Raw genomic sequence first — 20,169 nt, forward strand, 5'->3', positions numbered from 1 at the left:
CACTGCCTCAGCAGACCCATTAATGTATCCCTGGTTATAGAAGAGAAAAGCTTCTTCCCTTCTTTAGAGCACTGTTCAGGCCTGAACCAACTTCAGCTCCTATACGGAGTGGTTTGTTACACTGGGGTCATACCTCTTGTACCTACCTACCCACACAGGGCTTCAAGGAGCGAAAAGCCAGCGCAGACACACATGTCGTTGAAGGGACATGTGCTTAGGACGCAGCTTTCTGCCGTGGGAGTGACAGGGTGCACGTGTGTGATTTTTATAGGAAAACTGAGCATCCCAAACTTCCAGGCCGTGGCTCTGAGCTCCTCCTGGGGCAGGGCAGGGCATTAAGAAGTGGCGGGGAGGCACGCACGCTCTTGTGCCAGCACCCTGCCATCTAATGGCCAGGCCTCAGATCCACAGGTGAATCAAGTTTTACCTTTCTGCCTCCACCTTTCTAGATCCTAGAGATAGAAAAGTCTGTTTAAACTACCTTAGGTCACATCTTGTCAGGGCAGATGTATCCCTACTGGCTTACTTTGAAGTGTTTTGTCATACATCTTAATAACAGGGTTAATACCTCACCTAAAAGTACCCTTTGTTATAGTTACTCCACTCTGCCTTACTATGTCAGCCTAAATAATTCCTTTCTTTGTTTGGCAAATTCACACCATTTAAATATTTGCAGGCTTCAGCTGTATCTCTCACTCTGCCATTATTTTGCATAATCTTTCCTTTTGTAAATGAATTCCCATGTTCTCCTCTCCAATTCCTTCTGACAACATCTCTCAGGCAAAGATGCATCCAGAGCTGGACACAATGTTCCTGTTCTAGTCACACCAAAAATCACAAAGAGCAGGTCTGCTGCCTTGCCACTTTGTTCTACAATACATTTGCACACACGAAGACTGCACAGAGCTTCTTCTGAGCCACTGTAACACCACAAACTTGTCATACTTGTTGTCCTCTGCCATACCTACATGTATTTGTTTTTTCAGCCATACTGCCTTCCTAGTACAATATATTAATTTCAGGTTATTAAATGTATTTGTTTGCATTTGACAGTTTGTTGAAGCTCTGAGCAACTGCTCATGAGATGAAATGGTTTCAAGCTTCTGGCTTTCTTGTGCTTCAAACAGCATGCAATTGGAAATACTACAATCATTAGTCCTTCAAAACATGTTTTCCCAAGTCCTAACAGAGTGTCATGGTTTGAGCTCAACTCAGCTCAGCTGAGCACCACACAGCAGCTCACGCTCCCTTTCCTCCCCCAGTGCTGAGAAGGAGAAAATAAAGCAAGAGGCTCAGTGGTCTGAGCTCAGAGGGCAACTGAGCACCACATAGCTGCTCGCTTTCCCCTTCCCCCCCCTGCACTCATAAGGAGAAAATAAAGCAAATGTCTCAGGATTTGAGATAACAGGGAAGGGTGACTCACCCATTAGTGTTGCGGGCAAAAGACAGACTTGTTAGGGGAAGAAAAGAACAAAATTTTAATACAGACACTAACAACAACAACACTTAACAGACAGAGTCAGACAGTGAGAAGCATTACCACATCTTGAAAACACCTTCCCCTCATCCCTGCCTTCCTCCCGGGCTCAGCTCTGCTCCCGATATCTCTGCCTCCTCCCACCAGTGGTGCAAGGGTCAGGGAATGTGAAGTGCAGTGAGTGCTGCTGCTTCTTCCATCTTCAGTGTGGGGAGCTTCTGGAACTTTCTCCCCCTGCTCTATCATGGTCCCCTTCTCACAGCAGACAGTCCTCCATAAACCTCCTCCAACTGGATTCCCTCCCACGGCCGCAGCCCTTCCCGAGCTGCTCCAGCGTGGGACTCCCCTGCATGCTGCAATCCTCCCAGCGCTGAATTACAGCAGCGGGGGCTGCTTCTCCCCACAGGATCCCAGCCTCCTTCCATCACAGTCACCTGCTCTGGCATGGGGCCCCCCACAAACCACATGTCTACATCTGCTCCATGGGTGGCAGGGGGGGCCGCCCTGCCGTCTCACCACAGGATACAGGGGGCATCTCTGCTCTGGCACACCTCCCCCCCTTTCCTCCTCCATTCTTCCACTGACCTCGATGTTCACATAGAAGTCAAAACTCCTCTTCACAACTCCAACTCTTCCTCCCCAGCCCCCTTCTTAAATACGTTATCGCAGAGGCGCAGCTGATGGGCTCAGCCTCGGTGCAGAGGTGGGTCCAACTTGGAGCTGGGGGAGCTTTGAGAAGCTTCTCACAGGGGGCCACCCCTATAGCCCCCTCCCCTGCCACCAAAAACCCCGCCACTCACTCCACCCAGGACACACAGGTACACAGTGTTACTCTGCAGCCAAATCTTTAATACAGTGAATCCAAGCAGATTCTGGTTTCTTATTCCAAGTGACCTTTTTCTGTTTTACAATATCAAAAAGCCCCACTGTCATAGAAACTATCAGTTTTTCATTATGTTTAAAGTCAACTTCTCCAGTACCTCTACTAATTGAGAAATAAACCCAGTACAGACTCTTCACACTGAGAATAGCTCCATTTGAATCACAAGGTTATCCCCTAGATAATCTGGAAATAGCGAATAATGGTTTTAGCTGCACCGGACACCCAGCCATTATTTAGCCAGTTAAAATCTTAGAATCATAAAATTGTTTAGGTTGGAAAGACCTTTAAGATCATCGAGTCCAACCATTAGCCTAACACTGCCAAGTCCACCACTAAACCACGTCCCTAAGTGCCACATCTACACATCTTTTAAATACCTCCAGGGATGGTGACTCAACCGATTCCAATGCTTGACAGCCCTTTTGGTGAAGAATATCCCATCGAAACCTCCCCTGGTACAACTCGAGGCCACATCCTCTTGTCCTATCGCTTGTTACTTGGGAGAAGAGACCAACACCCACCTCGCTCCCCCCTCCTTTCAGGTAGTTGTAGAGAGCGATAAGGTCTCCCCTCAGCCTCCTTTTCTCCAGGATAAACAACCCCAGTTCCCTCAGCAGCTTCTCATAAGACTTGAGCTCTAGACCCTTCCCCAGCTTCGTTGCTCTTCTTTGGATGTGCTCCAGCACCTCAGTGTTATTTCTTGTAGTGAGGGGCCCAAAACTGAACACAGAATTTGAGGTGCGGCCTCACCAGTGCCGAGTACAGGTGGACAATCCCTTCCCCAGTCCTGCTGGCCACACTATTGCTGAAACAAGCCAGGCTGCCACTGGCCTTCTTGGCCACACTGCTGGCTCATATTCAGCCGACTGTCGACCAGCACCCCCAGGTCGGGGTCTTTCCAGCCACTCTTCCCCGAGCCTCCAGCATTGCGTGGGGGTGTTGTGACCCCAGGGCAGGACCCGGCCCTGAGCCTTGCTGAACCTCATACAGTCGGCCTCGGCCCATCGCTCCAGCCTGTCCCGATCCCTCTGCAGAGCCTTCCTACCCTCCAGCAGATCAGCGCTCCCGCCCAGCTTGGTGTCACCTGCAAATTTACTGAGGGTGCGCTACATCCCCTCGTCCGGGCCGTTGGTAAAGATATGAAACAGAACTGGCCCCAGTGCTGAGCCCTGGGCAACACCACTTCTAACCAGTCGCCAACTGTATTTAACTCCATTCACCACCACTCTTTGGGCTCAGCCATCCAGCCAGTTGTTTCTCCCAGCGATCCACCCAGCAAAGAATACATCCATTCAAGCCACGAGCAGCCAGTTTCTCCAGAAGAATGCTGTGGGAAATAGTGTCAAAGGCTTTGCTAAAGTCTAGGTAGACAACATCCACAGACTTTCCCTCATCCACTACACGGGTCACCTTGTCACAGAAGGAGACCAGGTTAGTCAAGCAGCACCTGTCTTTCATAAACCCACGCTGACTGGGCCTGATCGCCTGGTTGTCCCGTACATGCTGCATGATGGAACTCAGGATGATCTGCTCCATAACCGTCCCCAGCACCGAGGGCAGACTGACAGGCCTGTAGCTCCCCAGATCCTCATTCTGGCCCTTCTCGTAGATGGGTGTCACATTTACTAACCTCCAGCCAACCGGGACCTCCCCAGTTAGCCAGGACTCCTGATAAATGATTGAAAATGGCTTGGTGACCACTTCCACCAAGCTCCCTCAGTACCCTTGAGTGGATCCCACCCAGCCCCATAGACCTGTGTGTGTCTAAGTGCTGTAGCAGGTCGCTAACCATTTCCCCTTGGATTATGGGGGCTTCATTCTGCTCCTCATCCCTGTCTTCCAGCTCAGGGGGCTGGGTATCCAAAGAACAACTGGTCTTACTATTAAAGACTGAAGCAACAGTGGCGTTAAGTACCTCATCCCCTTCCTCAGCCTTTGTTGCTATGTTTCCCCCCTGCATCCAGTAAAGGATGGAGATTCTCCTTAGCCCTCCTTTTGTTGCTGATGCATTTATAGGAACATTTTTTATTGTCTTTTATGACAGTGGCCAGATTAAGTTCTAGTTGGGCTTTGGCCCTTCTTACTTTCGCCCTGAATAACCTCATGACATCCTTGTACTATTCTTCATGAAGAGTAGTGTAGAGCTTGATCCACATGAGGCCTTTACCAGATGCCCGTCACCATTTCACTTTTTTGCCTTCTCATATTCTCAAGTGAGGAATTTAATCACTGTACTAGATTTAATTTTGTATCTTGTTGGCATCATGAACATCTTCGCAGCAACTCCCACTTTTTCCCTTTTAATATCTACAAACCAAATAATTATCATTCTGTATTAATGTCGCTATGAGGAGGTGCATCAGAAATTTCAGTTAACACCTATCACAGCCAATCACTTCTCTTTAATTGTACTTCCAGCTCTTGTTTGCATAGGAAAACACAATCTAAAAAAAACCCAACAAAAATAGCACTTTGGTTTGGTACAAAAACACCTGAACATATACGGACACACTTTCTAAAACCTGGTTTCAAAGGAAGAATGTATTGTGTCATTTGATTACTTGGAGACTATTTGAATTAACTGAATCTCTTTTTTATTCTGTAATTTGAAGACCATTGACAAACTCTGTCAGTTACTACTTTTCAAAAAACTGAACCCAACGTGCTGATCATGAAGTCAAAAGGAAAAAAAGATGATTAGAATATTACTGTAAGATGGCCTCCTTTGAGCCCACTCTATTTTTTTTTTGTAGTCAGAAAAACTCATTATTACCATCTGGCCACTGGGTGGCACCTCTACATAGATGCCAGATGTGTCCCAACTAATCCATGTTGCTTGTGATAACTACTCCATTCCTCCCACAGCCAAGTGTTGACATTACATCAATGCCATGTATGCAGACATGTCTAAAAGACAGCTAAAGTGTATTACTAAAAACTGACTTTGCAGTATATTCCTGAAATTTTCCATTGCAATTTTTCTACTCCTAATTTTGGGGAAAAAATAAGTTGTATAAAATAACCTGTCAGTGGACACCTGATTCTTCGAATATGTGTCAGCACTGGCAACTTTTGAGAGATGTGACAGAAGAGATACATGTAATGATCTTTGTTGCTCTGTATTAATACAAAAAAAATAACGTATAACATTGCAGTAGCATCCAGCGAGCCCAAGCAAAGTCAAATTCCAGTTTAGGTGGGCAGTGAACAAATACACACTGTAACATGCTTGCCCCCAGAGATCATTTGTCACTATGCTGCACTGAAGTATGACACCGCGTATAGAGCTAATCTTGGTATTTATATTCTGGCCTAGCTTTAAAACATTGTATAAACAATAATCATCACATTGACTTAACCTAACAAAGGTAATATCTCATTTTATACAGTAAGAAGCTCAAAGAACCAGACGAAGCTGTTTGAGGAGACAGAAAGCCAACATCACTCATTTCTTTAAACACATGATGCTCTTCTCCCTTTGTTCATATTGACTCACCATGACTTGAAGAACAGAAATATCATGTTACCACATAATTTTGCTACTTTCTGTAGCATTGAGAGATACAGAAAGGAGTTTACAAATTCAGGGATATGAAAATACTTCTGAACACTCAGACTCACACTTGCAACATTTTCCCCCCTGCTCATTTAAGTGAGCATTAGCACTTGGCTCAAAGTGATAGTTAGGAAAAATTTAGCAAAGTTTGTGCTCTTTGCTCTTTAAAGTTCATTGTGAGCGTCTAGAAATCTGCCTTATGGCTACAGTTCCACTTTGAAAAAGTCCAAATCATCTGGGTATCTCTAAATGCACTGCAATTCCAGCAGCGAGTAGGAAAGCCTTTAATTCTTTTTTTTTTTTAAAAAAAAAAAAAAAAAAGGTTTCTGCCCACAAGAAGGGACAAAACAGGTTCACATCCACCCAAACAGGCCTCTCAAGTTCCCACTGGCCAAACGCGGGAAAGCCCGCGCAGGATGGGAGCAGAGGCAGCAGGGAGGGATGCACTAGCTACACACACCTGAGCAGCAGGTCTTGCGGCGGGGCCACAGCTTGTCCTACAGAAATGAAAGACCACAGCACCAGACTGTGGCTGGGGACCGCAGCTTAAAGGAAGGTCCCTTTCTGCATGAGATCCGAGCAGGTTGCACCGCCGTTCAGCGGCCTGATGCTCCGGCTCTCCCCTGCTCCAGCCTCTCCTGCACCCACCGGGCTGGCGAGGAGACCCCCGCGCGGGGCCGCGGCGCGCAGAGGCGTGAACAGCCCCGGAGAGCAAGGAAAAGGCCAAATGAATGAGAGGCACGCAGAACCTGTGAGGTTTGGCTGGTCCTGCGTAAACTCATCAATTTATCTATTCATCAAAATCTTCGTAAACCACACCCTGCAATTACAGCGAAGGAACTCGCCTAAAATGAGTCGATGAGCTAAATTAGCCCACTGTCTAGAACAAAGACAACCAACTAGTGTGGTACCAGCCATTTTACAGTCGCATCAGTTATGCCGAGCCTAATTGAAACTCAGGCTTTTGGCAACAAAGCGCAGAGCCACCTTTTGCTCAGAAAATAACACAGTGCCTTATAATCAATGGAGATTTCTGATTACAAATTGCACCAACATAAATTTATTTTGTAATTTCTGAATATCCACAATCTAAATACCCAGAAAACCTACAAAACAGTTACAAACATGCTGCAGAAAAAAGCAAGTATCTTTTTTTAAAAGTAGCACTATAGAGGCACCGGTTAAGAATGCAGACTTGGAAATCTAGCTTTGAAAAGCGACCCTTAAAATTTTCCTGAGCTTTAAGCTGAAAGGAAGAACAATTTATTACAATGATTGAGCAACTGTTTTTTGATGACAGGAATTGAAAATTGAATTAAAATTATATATTCAGTAAGAAGTAATAGGAAAACATGAAGTTATGGTTACATAAGTCAGATCATGTAATGTAAGATGTTTTGTTGCTTCCAGACTTAATAATGGACTGTATAATTTCAGGTTTCAAATAACGATAACTTTATTGCAAAATATTTTAATATGGATTTTCTCATTTGCCTAAAAACATGCACCTGCAGAGATTTTAATATAAATCCCAACATTTTAGTATTTTGGTTTAAGAGACCACTAATTACTCTCATTCAAATTCTCTACATATTCCTATATGCAACATCTGAGTGAAATTTGAATTGAGTCTTAAAGGATGACAACACTCAAACACAATTTATGAATGTGTTCAACAGGCCAGGTCCACAACTCTCACGTCTTAGAGCAAACAATCTTCATCTTATATGTGTATTTATAGTTATGTTTATGAAAACAACTTAAAAATGCTTTAACATAGACATATTTTAAGATACAACTTTTAAGATTCTATTTTCATACTTCCTATGGCTTTTCAAGTCACAAGTCCAGCAGAAAAAGTAGTCCATGAAAGTCTTGGAAATTATTAAGCCTTTCAAGAGGAGAGCAGTAGAGAAGGTGAAAAGGCATCTCAAAACTTATATATATTGATGACAGTCACAGATGCGACATAAAAAGTGGTTTTGTCACAAACCCAAGCGCAGCACCAACATGAGATACCATTTCACAGCACATTCAGTAGCCCTACAGATTATCGTCAGCGCTCTTCATTCTTATATTCTTTCAAGAACAATTAATGCAGATATTTAAATTGTCAAAAGTTACACATCAAAATAAGTACATGGATGTGGAGGGGCTCTCTTGATGCCTCCACAGAGGCCAAGCTTTCCGCCAGCTCAAACAGACATCCTAATGCCGATTTACACTACGAAGGGCTTCTCTGAAGTCATACTGGCTCCTTAGGAAGGACTGGCTTACAGAGCAAGTAGCAGCGGCCTGTGGGATCCCTGCTGGATGATGAGCTCACTGCAAGGCCGGCCACCTGCACCTCTGCATCTTAACTCTATACAGCCAGAAGACCACGGGCTTCACTTTCCGAGTTTGTTTTGCTTCACCTTTTGAGGAATGAGAAGTTGTCTCCTGACAATATTTTTGCCTCTTCTCAAACCCATTTATCACTCCCCTCTTTCACCTCCTTCTCTTTTGCGGAGTTATCAAAAGTGATCTTGCAGGCAGCGAGAGAAGATACAAGAAAGGATGTAAAAAACAGAAGAAAGGGAGAAATGAAAAATGATAATGAGAGGCTCCTGGGAAAGGAGGTACAGACAAACTAGAGAGGATATTTTTTTAACTTGGACACTGACAACCCAGTTAATTTTGTGTAAGGCCTTGTTATTTAAAATTATGAGCATTTTGTTACAATTCAGTACACTTACTTAATGCTGCTTCCACTTTGCTCATTAACAGCTCTCTTCTGGATTACTAATCCACAAGGCCTTCAACTATTGGTTATGAACAGTTCATCTTCCAGCCTCAGTGCCTGCTCATCCTAGGATGCTTAAATACCTCCAGAGCAGGAAACACCTTCAAGTTAATTATATTAAATGTCTAAGATGGAGCCTGCCAAGTGGTTCCGAACACAGGAAAGCAGGCAGATGCTCTTTGTAGTAAGTAAAAACATTGTGCTCCTATAATGAGATCATTCTATCAAAAGAAAAATCCTAAGAAAAAGCTAAGCAAGTTTTTAACTTTGAGGCAGCTGGTTAAGACAAACTGTTTATTTCTATATCTTGCACTGATCTGTGGCCACACCTCTATAAAAGAAATACATTTATCTTGTCTCTTAGATTTAACAAACAGATAGCCAGAGCAGAGGTGGTTAATCTCAGTGCACATGCACTTCTGAGTGAAAACAAGTTTGATGTATCCACCATAGAGCGTTAACTTCCAGCCACACCTACTCTTCTGATTGGGTCAAGTCTATTATTAATGAAAGCTCCCTCTCCACATGACAAGCAAACTTAGATACAGTCCTCCTTATCTCTGATTAAAGATGTCATCCATAAAATTGTAAGATTACTATGGTTGTGTTTGAAGATGAATTACGAAGAAAAACTTAAGGGAGTGAACTTGCTCGTACTAGCCTACAGCTATAGCATCACATGCTCTTTGCTGAAGGAAGTAATTTTCTTCTCAGTAACTGTCATGCTTTAGATCTTTGTCATCACAAAACGAATTGTTTTGGTACAGCACTAAGTGACAAACTATATTGTTCAAGTGTGCATACATACTATCTCGGTGATTCCGATGCTTTATGTACTTTCAGTGTTCATGCTCCTAAAAGCTTCTAGTCTTAAAAAGATCATGTGACCATCTGAAAAGAAATGAAGAAACAAAAGCACCGTATACAAAGTTTTCTGGAGCCAAAGGAGTTTAAACTATCTATATTATTGCAGTAGGTTAGCTAGCTCAGTCTGCATCCGGGTCTTGCGCAAGACGTCTAATTGACAGTTGAGTACAAAGAGTAATTAAGTAAACAACTCGAATCACGCAAAATAATACTACAATTTCAATCACATTTTAATTTTAAAATAGTTCACACATTAAACTTTATCCTAAAGCATCATTTGGTACAAATGTATTATGAGTCTTTGACTTTACACATGAAATGCAAGTCATTCTGGAGCCAGTTCAAAGACTGACTTAAGTCATCTAGGATATCCTATTTACAATAGCTTACTACAGAGTCATCTGCCAGCAACTCTGTAGTTACCTGCTAAAACCTTCTATTTTAATTTCTGCATTTGCCTACTTTCAACCCTCTAAGGCCTAGAACCAGTTTAACAAGGCATTTATCTTGTCATTTGTGACCCAGATGGGGCAACTCCTTCATAAGGGACAAAGAAATTATAATCTCCCACAGATAAATCCTCAGGATTTGGGGACAAAACATTTTTGGGACTTGGTTTTAGACAGCAGAGTATTTTGTCCTGGTGATCTTTCAAAGTATAAGAGAAACCCCTTATTTCTTAAAAAAACCTCCTCCCAGATAAAGGAAGCATAGGTTCCTTTTCAAAACACTAAGTAATGTCCAAAAAAGAACAAGAGTAATCAACTAAAGTCATCAATACGCTCTTACTAGAATCCATTATGCAAGGGAAAAGAATGCAAGCGGTCATGGTTTTGTTGTATTACATACACAGTGAAACACGTGACAATTTCAAAATCTTCATACTCGGTCAGCAAACCCAGACCTTCAAGCGTCCTAAAAGCCTCCTCTAGGCTGCTGTGTTCAGTAAATGCACATCTGAAAACACAGTTAACCTGGCAGCAGACCTTTAAGGGCTGGAAAGTTTCTTCCTGCAAAGACACAGACTCTGAAACCTCTGTCAAGGGACATTCATTATTCATAATGCAGAACTGTATTTTTTTATGTCTTCACATGAGATAATACTCACTTCAAAGAAGCCAAGGATCAGGAAGAGGCAACTAAAGATGACAAATAATTTCTAAATGGTTGAAGTTTATTTTCAAGATAGATCATTTTACTAGTTTAAATGTTGTAAACTGCTAAGTTATAGATGTAAAAATAAAATGGCATGATTTTGCTGAAGCATCGTAAAGAAATAACCTTACTAAAAGACCTGATCTGAACTATGTTTCCATTAGGAGGCAGCAGTGCAGCCTGGTCTGTAAGTCTCTTGATTACAAATCTTTCACATAAAAAAGTAAATGAAACGTATCATTTTTTTATTAATGTTTCCAGTAATTAATGGGAAAAAAGAGGAGCTACAGAAATAAGAGGACACTGAGGTCTTGGTTTCCCTAATTAAAGCTAGTTCAACATCATTCTAGTAACTCAAGTCTCACTAATTAACACGTGCAGTAACATTTTTAGGAACTTCAGAACAACAGTGGCTGGACCTGTAAGCAAGACCCTATCATTCCCAGGCAATGATCTCTGGGGTAAGTCCAGTTGTACACAATAACTTACACAAGCATGCCTAATACTCTCCTCCCTTAAACTTGTGTCACAAGACGAATGAATACGGAGGCAATAAACATTAATCAAGCTTTACAAATTTCAGCACAATAATCTAGAATTAACAATTTTCATTTTATACACCGATCTAGCTATCAAACCAGCTCATTGATTAGAAGTTTATTTTCTTGCCACATAAGCCTGTATAATTTGAGTATTACCCCAAATCCTTTTTTATCTTCCCAGTATTGATGTTTGATCAGAAGTCACAAAATATATTAAAACACAATGTCAGTCTCTTAAAATAAAAGGTACAGCCAAGGTATAGCCAAACACCTGTCCATGTTAATTGGCGTAATCCAAATTAGTAAAAGCAGTTAGTGTCAGTGATGCAGAAGAAAAGACAGAAGCCTTCAACTAGTAGATAAATACAGAAAGGGGCAAAACTGACTACGTTACACTTTGTGCTGGTTTTAGCTTAATTCTACATCCTTAGTCATTCTTCTTTAATGCTCCACTAGGTCAACATTCAAGAGTTGGCTCAAAAAGTAGTTTTGCTACAGAAGCCTTGGCAGGCACTTAGAAAACTATTTCTGTTAAAAGGCTCTGCTCGTCCCTGGTAAAAAGGCATGCAGTTTTCATGAAAGAAAAGCTTCAGTTCAACCTTTGTTTTTGTAAGCTGTATGCAGCGGTATTTCTGCACCTCCGTACACAAGAAACGTGCAAGAAAGCAAACGAGTGCCCTGAAATGCCTGAGCAGCCTGAACCCTAGACCGCAAGAACAGAAGATGCAAGATGACTGAAGACTTTTGTTTTACAGCTAACTTTTGAAACTAGACCCGCCTCTCCTCCTCAACCCTCACCTTCATTATTAAATTGTAATTTGGGCTAGATTAAAGGACAGTGGAGCAGCATAAAAGAAGGGGTGGAAAGCTAACCAAAATAAGCACATTTGTAAAGGGACTTAGGGAGACAGAAGATTATTGAGCAGATGAAAATAATGAGACTGTTCCAGGCATATGAGACATACAGAAATCAGTGGAAGAAGTAAAACACTTCTGAAAGGATGAGAGACGAGAAAGGTACTTTAAGAAAGGAGGGTGAGGACTTTAACAATTAATAGAAGAACGTCTTCTCAAGACATTTTTTTTAACCATGTATTTCTTACTCTTAGAGGAAATGGAAAGTAGTTTTAGGAAAAATCAATTTGTATAAACATTAAAAAATTGTCTGTACTGATTCAAGCTTTTGAGATTTGTTATTTTCTGTTGCATACATGCTATGTAGGTGCCATGTGAAAACTCAGACCCAAATATTAAGCAATACAATGTAATCAACTGGCAAACTGTATCAAAGGCGAAAAAGAGGGTGTAAGAGGTAAAATCTAGTATTATTCACACTGCAATTGCGCTGAGAATCTTCAGAGCCTCACTGTGGTAGGTCCTGTCCCGAAAAGTGGGTATGTCTAATAGGTAGGAAGGGTGGAAACACAATTATGCCGAAATATCTGCAATTAACATAACAGTTTCAGAGCAGCAGCTGCTTCACCAGATTTATCACTACCATGACACAACATCTGACCGGGAAGTCTTGTGGCAGGAGGCATCAACACCGGGTAAGAGCAGGTGTGGACATCAAAGCCAACCGAGAGGATGTGAGCAAGCTCCGGGGAGTCATCCAAGATACACACAACGTATGTACCTATATGGTCTTTCAAATCAAGATCACGGGACAGTAGTGACAATCACCCATAACCTCCAGGATAACAGATGTTATCAACGATAGCACTGCATCACCAGCTACGTAATGATGCAGGACGGCAGGGAACATCACATTATGGTAAGATATGTTCAGTTCTTTGCTTGGACATGGATTTGTGTTCAAATTCATGCTTGCATGGATTAACAAACAGGTACATTCAACGAGTCTTCAAAATAAAAAAAAGTCTACAGAGTCTATGAGGAAAAAAGAGAAATTACACAATGAAAAGTTAAAGAGAGTGAAATAATGTTAGATGTGCAAGCCCGCATTTCATTAAAGCATTAAAAAGACCTTGTTTAATTTACTTTGCAAATAAAGCAGGGAAAATTTTTCTCAAATTATGCAACAGAGTAAATACTGGGCAAAAACTGTCTTTCCTGTCTTCCCTAGGCAATCTAACTAAGCTCTGAAGTCTAGGACTTACTTTTTCTTAGTGTAATCTTACTAACTATGAATGTTCTAATTTGTACAAATTATCCAGGACTTCTCTAAAACTAAGCTGCAGCATTTGCCCTCATGTGCACTCCAGAAAGTTCAAGAGCTTTCAAAATGCAATGTAATTTTTTCTTCCTTAATAAAAAACAAAAAAAAAAATCAGCCTTAAATTTCCTTTAATAATTTGGTGATGCTTTCATTAAAGATTCTGTGTGGGTTTTAAACATATAAACCAATATTCTTTATCGTATTTATAAAGAAGAGATTAATACGTTTTCACCTCTTCTTTGGTAACTTGGGTTATTTCGTAGTGACCTTTCTGATCTTCAAGTCACAGCTATTTAATTTTTCTCAGTCTTCCTAAGTATGTGTGTGCGTGAAACTCCTCACACACCTAACTATCACGGTTCTTCCACCGACCTTTCGGTCCAGTCATGCCTTTAGTAAAACAATCCACAAACTGATGCAATAAATACTTCGGTGGACAACAAACCACTAACTACGGATGAGTACCTAAAAGCGTGCACTGGGTCTGGCTGGGATGGAGTTCATGCTCCCCGTGGCATCCCGTACGGCGCTGTGTTTTAGACCTGCGACCAAAACAGATAACCCATCGATGTTTCAGCTGCTGCTGAACAGCGCTTGCACAGCACCAAGGCTTTGCCCATTATTTCTCTTGCTGCACCCCCCCACCCCAGCAAGCAGCCTGGGAGGGAACTGCTGGCCCACACTGGCTGAAGGGATATTTCATACCACGTAGCGTCACGCTCAGCAACACAAACTGTGCTTTGGTGACTGGGGGGGGGGGGTCTTTCCAAAGCAGCTGCTGCTCAGAGACCAGCTGGCCATCCGTCTGCTGGTGGGAGTTGGTGAGTGAGTGAAGTGAGTGACTGAGCATCACTTTTTTTTTTTTTTTTTTCCTTCTCCTTTGCTTATGAAATTATCCTTATCTTAACCTACGAGGTTTTTCTTGATTTTGCTCTTCCAATTCTCTTCCCCATCCCACTGGCAGGGTGGGGAGTGAGCAAGGGGCTGGCGGGTGCTTAAATGCTGGTCAGGGTCAACCCATCACAGAGTGAAATCCTTTTTGTGGGGCTGGAATTAGGATTCCTTCCCAATAACCTGTCCTCAGGAGATCATATATGTTCAGAGGCCTACTTGTGAAATGCATACTATTTTTTGGTTATCATGCATAAGCATACATTGATCCATTTTTACTTCACTATACCATCATGTTGCACTATTTATTTCACTTAAAACAAAAAGACTGTTTTAATTCAATCCTGAGTTACTCTTCTAAATATTAAAAAAAAAGAAGCTACCAGAGTTATATCAGTACCGGCCATATGTATGCTCCAATAGAAGTGCACACACTATAAATACTCAGACTTGATAAGATTTTTGTAGCAGTACCTATGCATTTTATGTTCTTTACACACAGATTAATATTCTTTGCTCCAATGTCATAAAGGGCAAAGCACACCTGAAATTTCAGTTTCCTGCTGAGCCCATGATCCCAGGTTGCCTTATCTGTAGAGAGAGTGGTTGCAGAAGGTGCCTATAGGCAACATATCTTCAGGAAAGTTAAATAACACGTGCTAAAAGAATTCCTTCCTTCTGTTTGTCGCTGTCCACAGGCACACATGTGAATAAGTACAAAGGAATAAACAGTCAACTCAGAAGTGGGAAGTAGTAGGGGGATTTCAAGAGCTGTTTTGCTGAATATATCATCGCATTTGAAAGTCCTCAGAATCCATGTAGTACTTTATGAATGTGAAACTGTAAACCCATCCTTTGGAACTCTTAAATAAGGTACATAACGGTTTCTGACCATGCTGAAGGCACTATTTCCAGTTCAGCAAAGCCATCATCCAGAGGTCACCTGTTTATAGGCACAGACACTGCTCCCAAGGCTGCTGAACTTGAACAATACTGGCTGCCTCTCCGATGTGGTGATATGTTGCCACTCCATCACATCTTAGACCTTAACCCTCTGAAATCTTCTCACTTGTAGAGTGCTCATCTACAGACAATCACTTAATCCTGAGAGGGTGACCTGGGAACAGGATCTCCAACACCTGTGAACCCAGTCACTGTCTTCCAAACATTTTCTCGCCCTGGGGACTGCTGCTGGGTGGATACAGGGCTGAAGGGTTTCTCACTGGCCCACCCTGTCCACCACAAATGCCTTGATTCCCTAGACCATTTCAGAAACCATCTTTTCTTTCCAGGACCCATTCATATTGGCAAAGACAGAGAATCCTTACATCCATCACATCCTTCTCGATTCCCACAAATGGCAAGGAGCCACAGAGAAAGGCAACACCCTTCCTCCACAGCAGCAACCTTGGAGCCAAAGGACCTGAATGCCATGAGCAACACAGTTTCAGGTCCTGGAGCATTAGTCAGTGTTACCTGCTGCTCAGATGCCTTGACGTACCCTGGGCTGTCTGTCAAATATCACCTGGCATTCTGGGTTGTGCTGAATGCCACAGTGGTAACAAGGATGAGATAACAAGATGCCATAGGGAGGATCAGTGCCCAAACTGTTTCTTTATTGTCGTTTGCTTGTGATTCAACCCTGGGAGAGAAGGAAAAGGCACAGGCAGTACCACGGCACCTGTTCCTCACCCAGACACTTTGGAAGCAGGTCACTAACACCAGAAACTGCATGAGCACCACTGGAAAATATTCACGCTTCCAGTTTTGGGAGGTGCTCACTACTCCTCCAGATATCCCTGATCACTGCCTTGTCTGTTCATGTGTCCTTCTTCAGCTCTGTGAGATCTATGACAAAGGACCTAAACCAACGGACCCAGGCTTATAACAACTATTGAAAACTGAAGTTAAAAGCTCCCAAACCCAAGAAATTTGCACTAAGGCTGAGGAGTGATTGAAACACATGAAGATTTTTCACCCTTTGTTCCTCTGATACGACGCACAAGTGACAGCAGATCTATGGATACCTGTGGGTATTGCTAGATTAGAAAGTCCTTATGTACACAGCAATCACATGCACATCCACGTGAACATGAATAAGGACCACTGCTCAGAAGCAAAACAGTCTATTTAGAATACATATGCAGAGAAACAAAAGGTTCTGTCAAACCCTCTTTCTGAGGAGCCATTCATGGTGATGGCTTCTCTCTTTTCAACCAATTTCTAATATCTTCTGTAAAAACCTGACCCTAAAGTTCAGAAAACAGCATAATCAACAGACTCACCAAAATTTTGGTGTTCACAGGCTAAAATTACAAGGAAAGGAGAGGCAAGGAAGGGCAACCCAGAGAAGATATAAAAAATGTTGAATCAAGTAAGTCTGTCCACATTTCAGTATCTACTTAGCATTTACTTTCATGACAGTCCATGTCCTTTATTTCACAGCTGTTTCCCTTGACACTCTTTACACTATAAAATAACGTTTAGTATTAAGGAGTAATTCAGTGTGGGATTTTTTTAGTTTTATGAGTGGCAACCAGACCATCATATGAAGTGATGTTTTTTTTAAAGCAAAGAGATACACTAACACTACCAACAATACTACAATTTACTGATAGAGATGAATATGCCAACAGAGAGTTCAAAAGGAGAGCTGGATGTAGGGGCCTCAGAAATATGGAAAATGTGATTAGAGAGGCAAAGGCAACTGCATGTGTTCTTCCCACAGAGTAGGATGCTACTTGGAAGAGGGTTCAAAACTCTTGAAAGATAGAAATGACTCAACCACTAGTGGAATATCACACACACACACACACACAAACCCATGAGAAAGCACCAAATAACAGTATCTAACCTTGGAGAAGCACCCTGATTGCTTTTGAGAGTAAAAAAAGTAAACGTGTATCTCACATACCATGGCCTGCTACTGCCAACACGTGGCTGGTCACGCCTGCTTCATTAGGTGACATGAATGCCTAATATGTTATCAGCAGCAAAATTTATTTATAATCATCTTCAAGTGTAGTGGACATCCTGCTAGTAAGAAAATGCAGTCAGCAAACCAAAATGTGTATGTTAGAATGAAAGCAAGTATTATGTGCTGTATATAAAATGAATTTATATATTATTCATTTATATCCAGTAAATCTACTCTACATACCTATGCTGCAATATAGGCTGTGTAACAGCGAGTCCTCCGGAAGTAGACAAAAATATATTTCAGAATTATAAGAGAAACAGATCAGATGGTGGACAGCCTGGGGAATATTATGTCCAGAAGAACTGAAGGAATTGCACATTGGTAAAAAAATAAGCAGTGTTACTGATGAAAGATAAATCTGTCTGTCTTAGTTACAGAGAGACACAACTGGGAAATAAAAGTTAAACTCTACCAACTCTTACGTTCTGTGGAACAAAGTCAGAACTGACACCTCTCACTGTGGGAAGAAATGAATATATGATAATAGCTCATTGTTTTGGCAGCTGTCCCACGGTAATGACTGGAGGGTTCAACTTCAACTGGAAAAGCACATCCAATCCATCATTGGAAGAGAAGGCATTCCACAGACCATAATAAAGAACAGTGGGAACAGAGAATTTCTGGACTTTGATAAATCTTATGAACCACAAAGAAATGAATTATCCAACTGTGGAGTCTTCAGAGCATAAAGGACCTGCTTCAAGGTGCATGCAGGAAAAGCACTACTTCTGCAGAAAACGGCATGGGGGGGAAAAGCACTGTTTAACAGAATTACACCAAGGAAATACGCCAAAGGCTGGCAGATAACTCTGATCTAACTTAGAAGATATTAGACATGCCCAAACAGGTATACAGAGGTCTCTTTTCCTTTTAAAGCCAAACAAAACCAAGCAAAACTAAACTGTAGACTATGGTGAGTTAGTCACAACTGTAGTGATATTAAGGAATCCCCTTGTACATATTTAGTAAAATCACCAAAAAAAAAATGAAAACAATTCCAAAGAAAGCATCTGCTAAATAAAGCTAGGAAGACAAACCAGACAAGGAAAACAGCAGCCAGCAGTGAGAAGTGATTCAGATACCTTTCTAACATAATAAAACACCCCTCATGGACTAACTGCATTTCTTAGTTTTAAAAGAAACTTGCCAGAATATTAAAACATAAATACCTATCACAAAAATCTGATTACATCAGATGACACTACAATGTCATCAAAAATACTGTTGTGCTCAGTATCTGAACTTGGTAGAGCTCATTTAGACACAGAATTTGAGAATTTAAAGTTGCTAAGTTTTTGCTGGATACTTCCTGTTCAATTCCTCCTCAGCAATCACACTGAGCACCCCTGTAACGTGTCATCATCACTCGAATACCTCTGTCTAAGCCCTGAACTATTATTATTCCCTCCAATGCTGCCCCACTGGTTTAGCAGCTAGTGGGACATTCTTCCAGTGCCAGCAGCCTGCTGCTCACGCACAGCTTCTCAGCACTGTACTCTAAAGTGGGAAGAAATGAGGTATAGCCCATTAAAACTAGGTTAATTTAGGATGCAGAGCATTCATAAAAATACTCAGGTCAAAATTACTAAACAGTTTCACGTATTAGTAAACACTTATAACCGAGGTCACTTTTTGCTCATGTTTTCAAAATAGAAGTCTTACTATCACATTGTATTTAGTATTTATAGAAAAAGGGGACTTTTCACGGAACAAGACTAGAGCTTGTCATCTGACAAGATTTAGTTTTGCCAAAAAGTTACATTATGAAGTATGTGCTGATTTTCTACTTTTTTTTTTTTTTTTTCCTATTTATAAGGCATTCTTAGCACACTGGCACACATGTAAAAGTTGTAGGATCTGTATCTATCCGTAGGATCTGTATCTAAAGGATAAGACTCTCATTTGTTTTGAACTCAAGTTTATGAAAGTTAAACATTTTCTAAACTATGCTTTGACCCAAACATAGTATACTTGCACTAAATAACTAAATACTTCCTGAAAGTCAAGATGAGAAGTCAGGTACCTTGACAGGAAAAGCTGCATTTAGGCTTCGGAGATTTTTTTCATTCACTTTATTAACTGTAACAAGGCAGTAGAGAGTACTGTTGTAACTCTACCCATTTTTTTTCCTTTCGTAGTAAATTATAGTGGAAACATGAAAGCTCTCTCACAGAATTTAGCTTACTCATAATTTTTTCTCACATAAAACACTAAAAATCCTGCATTAAAACTAGTAGCTCTACCTTACCTCAAAGGCTGTATATAGTAAAGGCTTCTATTTGTCCCAAGCAAGGAAGATATCATCTAGATCTTATTAAAGAACTGGTTAGATCAATTACCAGGTGCTCCAAGCCACGGATATGTGGCCCAAGATAGTGCTCACAATGAGACAGGCTCAGACAAACGATAGTACAACTCTGGTTGCTTGTGGATTTCTACTCTACCAACAGAGAGGACAGAACCTCCCTAATTCAGGTTTGTTAGAACTTTAAAGACAAGCATTTTCCTCAAAACATCAGCAGGTTTAATCCCAAATACAGAAGAGCCTTTCTGAAGCCCTGGCTGTGCTCAGTTCCTGACAAATGTGACAGGAACAGATACTGAACTGCTCACCAGGAACCAGGCAGCCAATTTCACGTGAACAGACTTATCATCTGCAGGTCTGTCACCCATGTTGTACTTAAAATCTACCCCTGTGGAATGTTTACAGGCCTCTCAGCCTCTTTTTTAATTCTTCAACTCATACACACCCTTTTAAATTACACAAGGACTATAAAGCTTGATGAGTTCCATTCTGAGATTGCAAATGATACGTATTCATTCAGAGCTTTTGAAAGGTGCCAACTTTTTTTTTTTT

The 20,169-nt window shown here is 41.5% G+C and overlaps 1 protein-coding gene across 1 annotated transcript in view; it reads right to left on the bottom strand.

Moving 5' to 3' along the window:
- Positions 1 to 20,169, bottom strand: part of CRYBG1 (crystallin beta-gamma domain containing 1) — a 101,845-nt gene that overhangs the window by 71,897 nt on the left and 9,779 nt on the right. The gene's annotated exons all lie outside the window — the stretch shown is intronic.

This window comes from Tyto alba, unplaced genomic scaffold, assembly GCF_018691265.1.
Source record: "Tyto alba isolate M040663 unplaced genomic scaffold, T.alba_DEE_v4.0 Super-Scaffold_40, whole genome shotgun sequence".
Taxonomy (NCBI): Eukaryota; Metazoa; Chordata; class Aves; order Strigiformes; family Tytonidae; genus Tyto; species Tyto alba.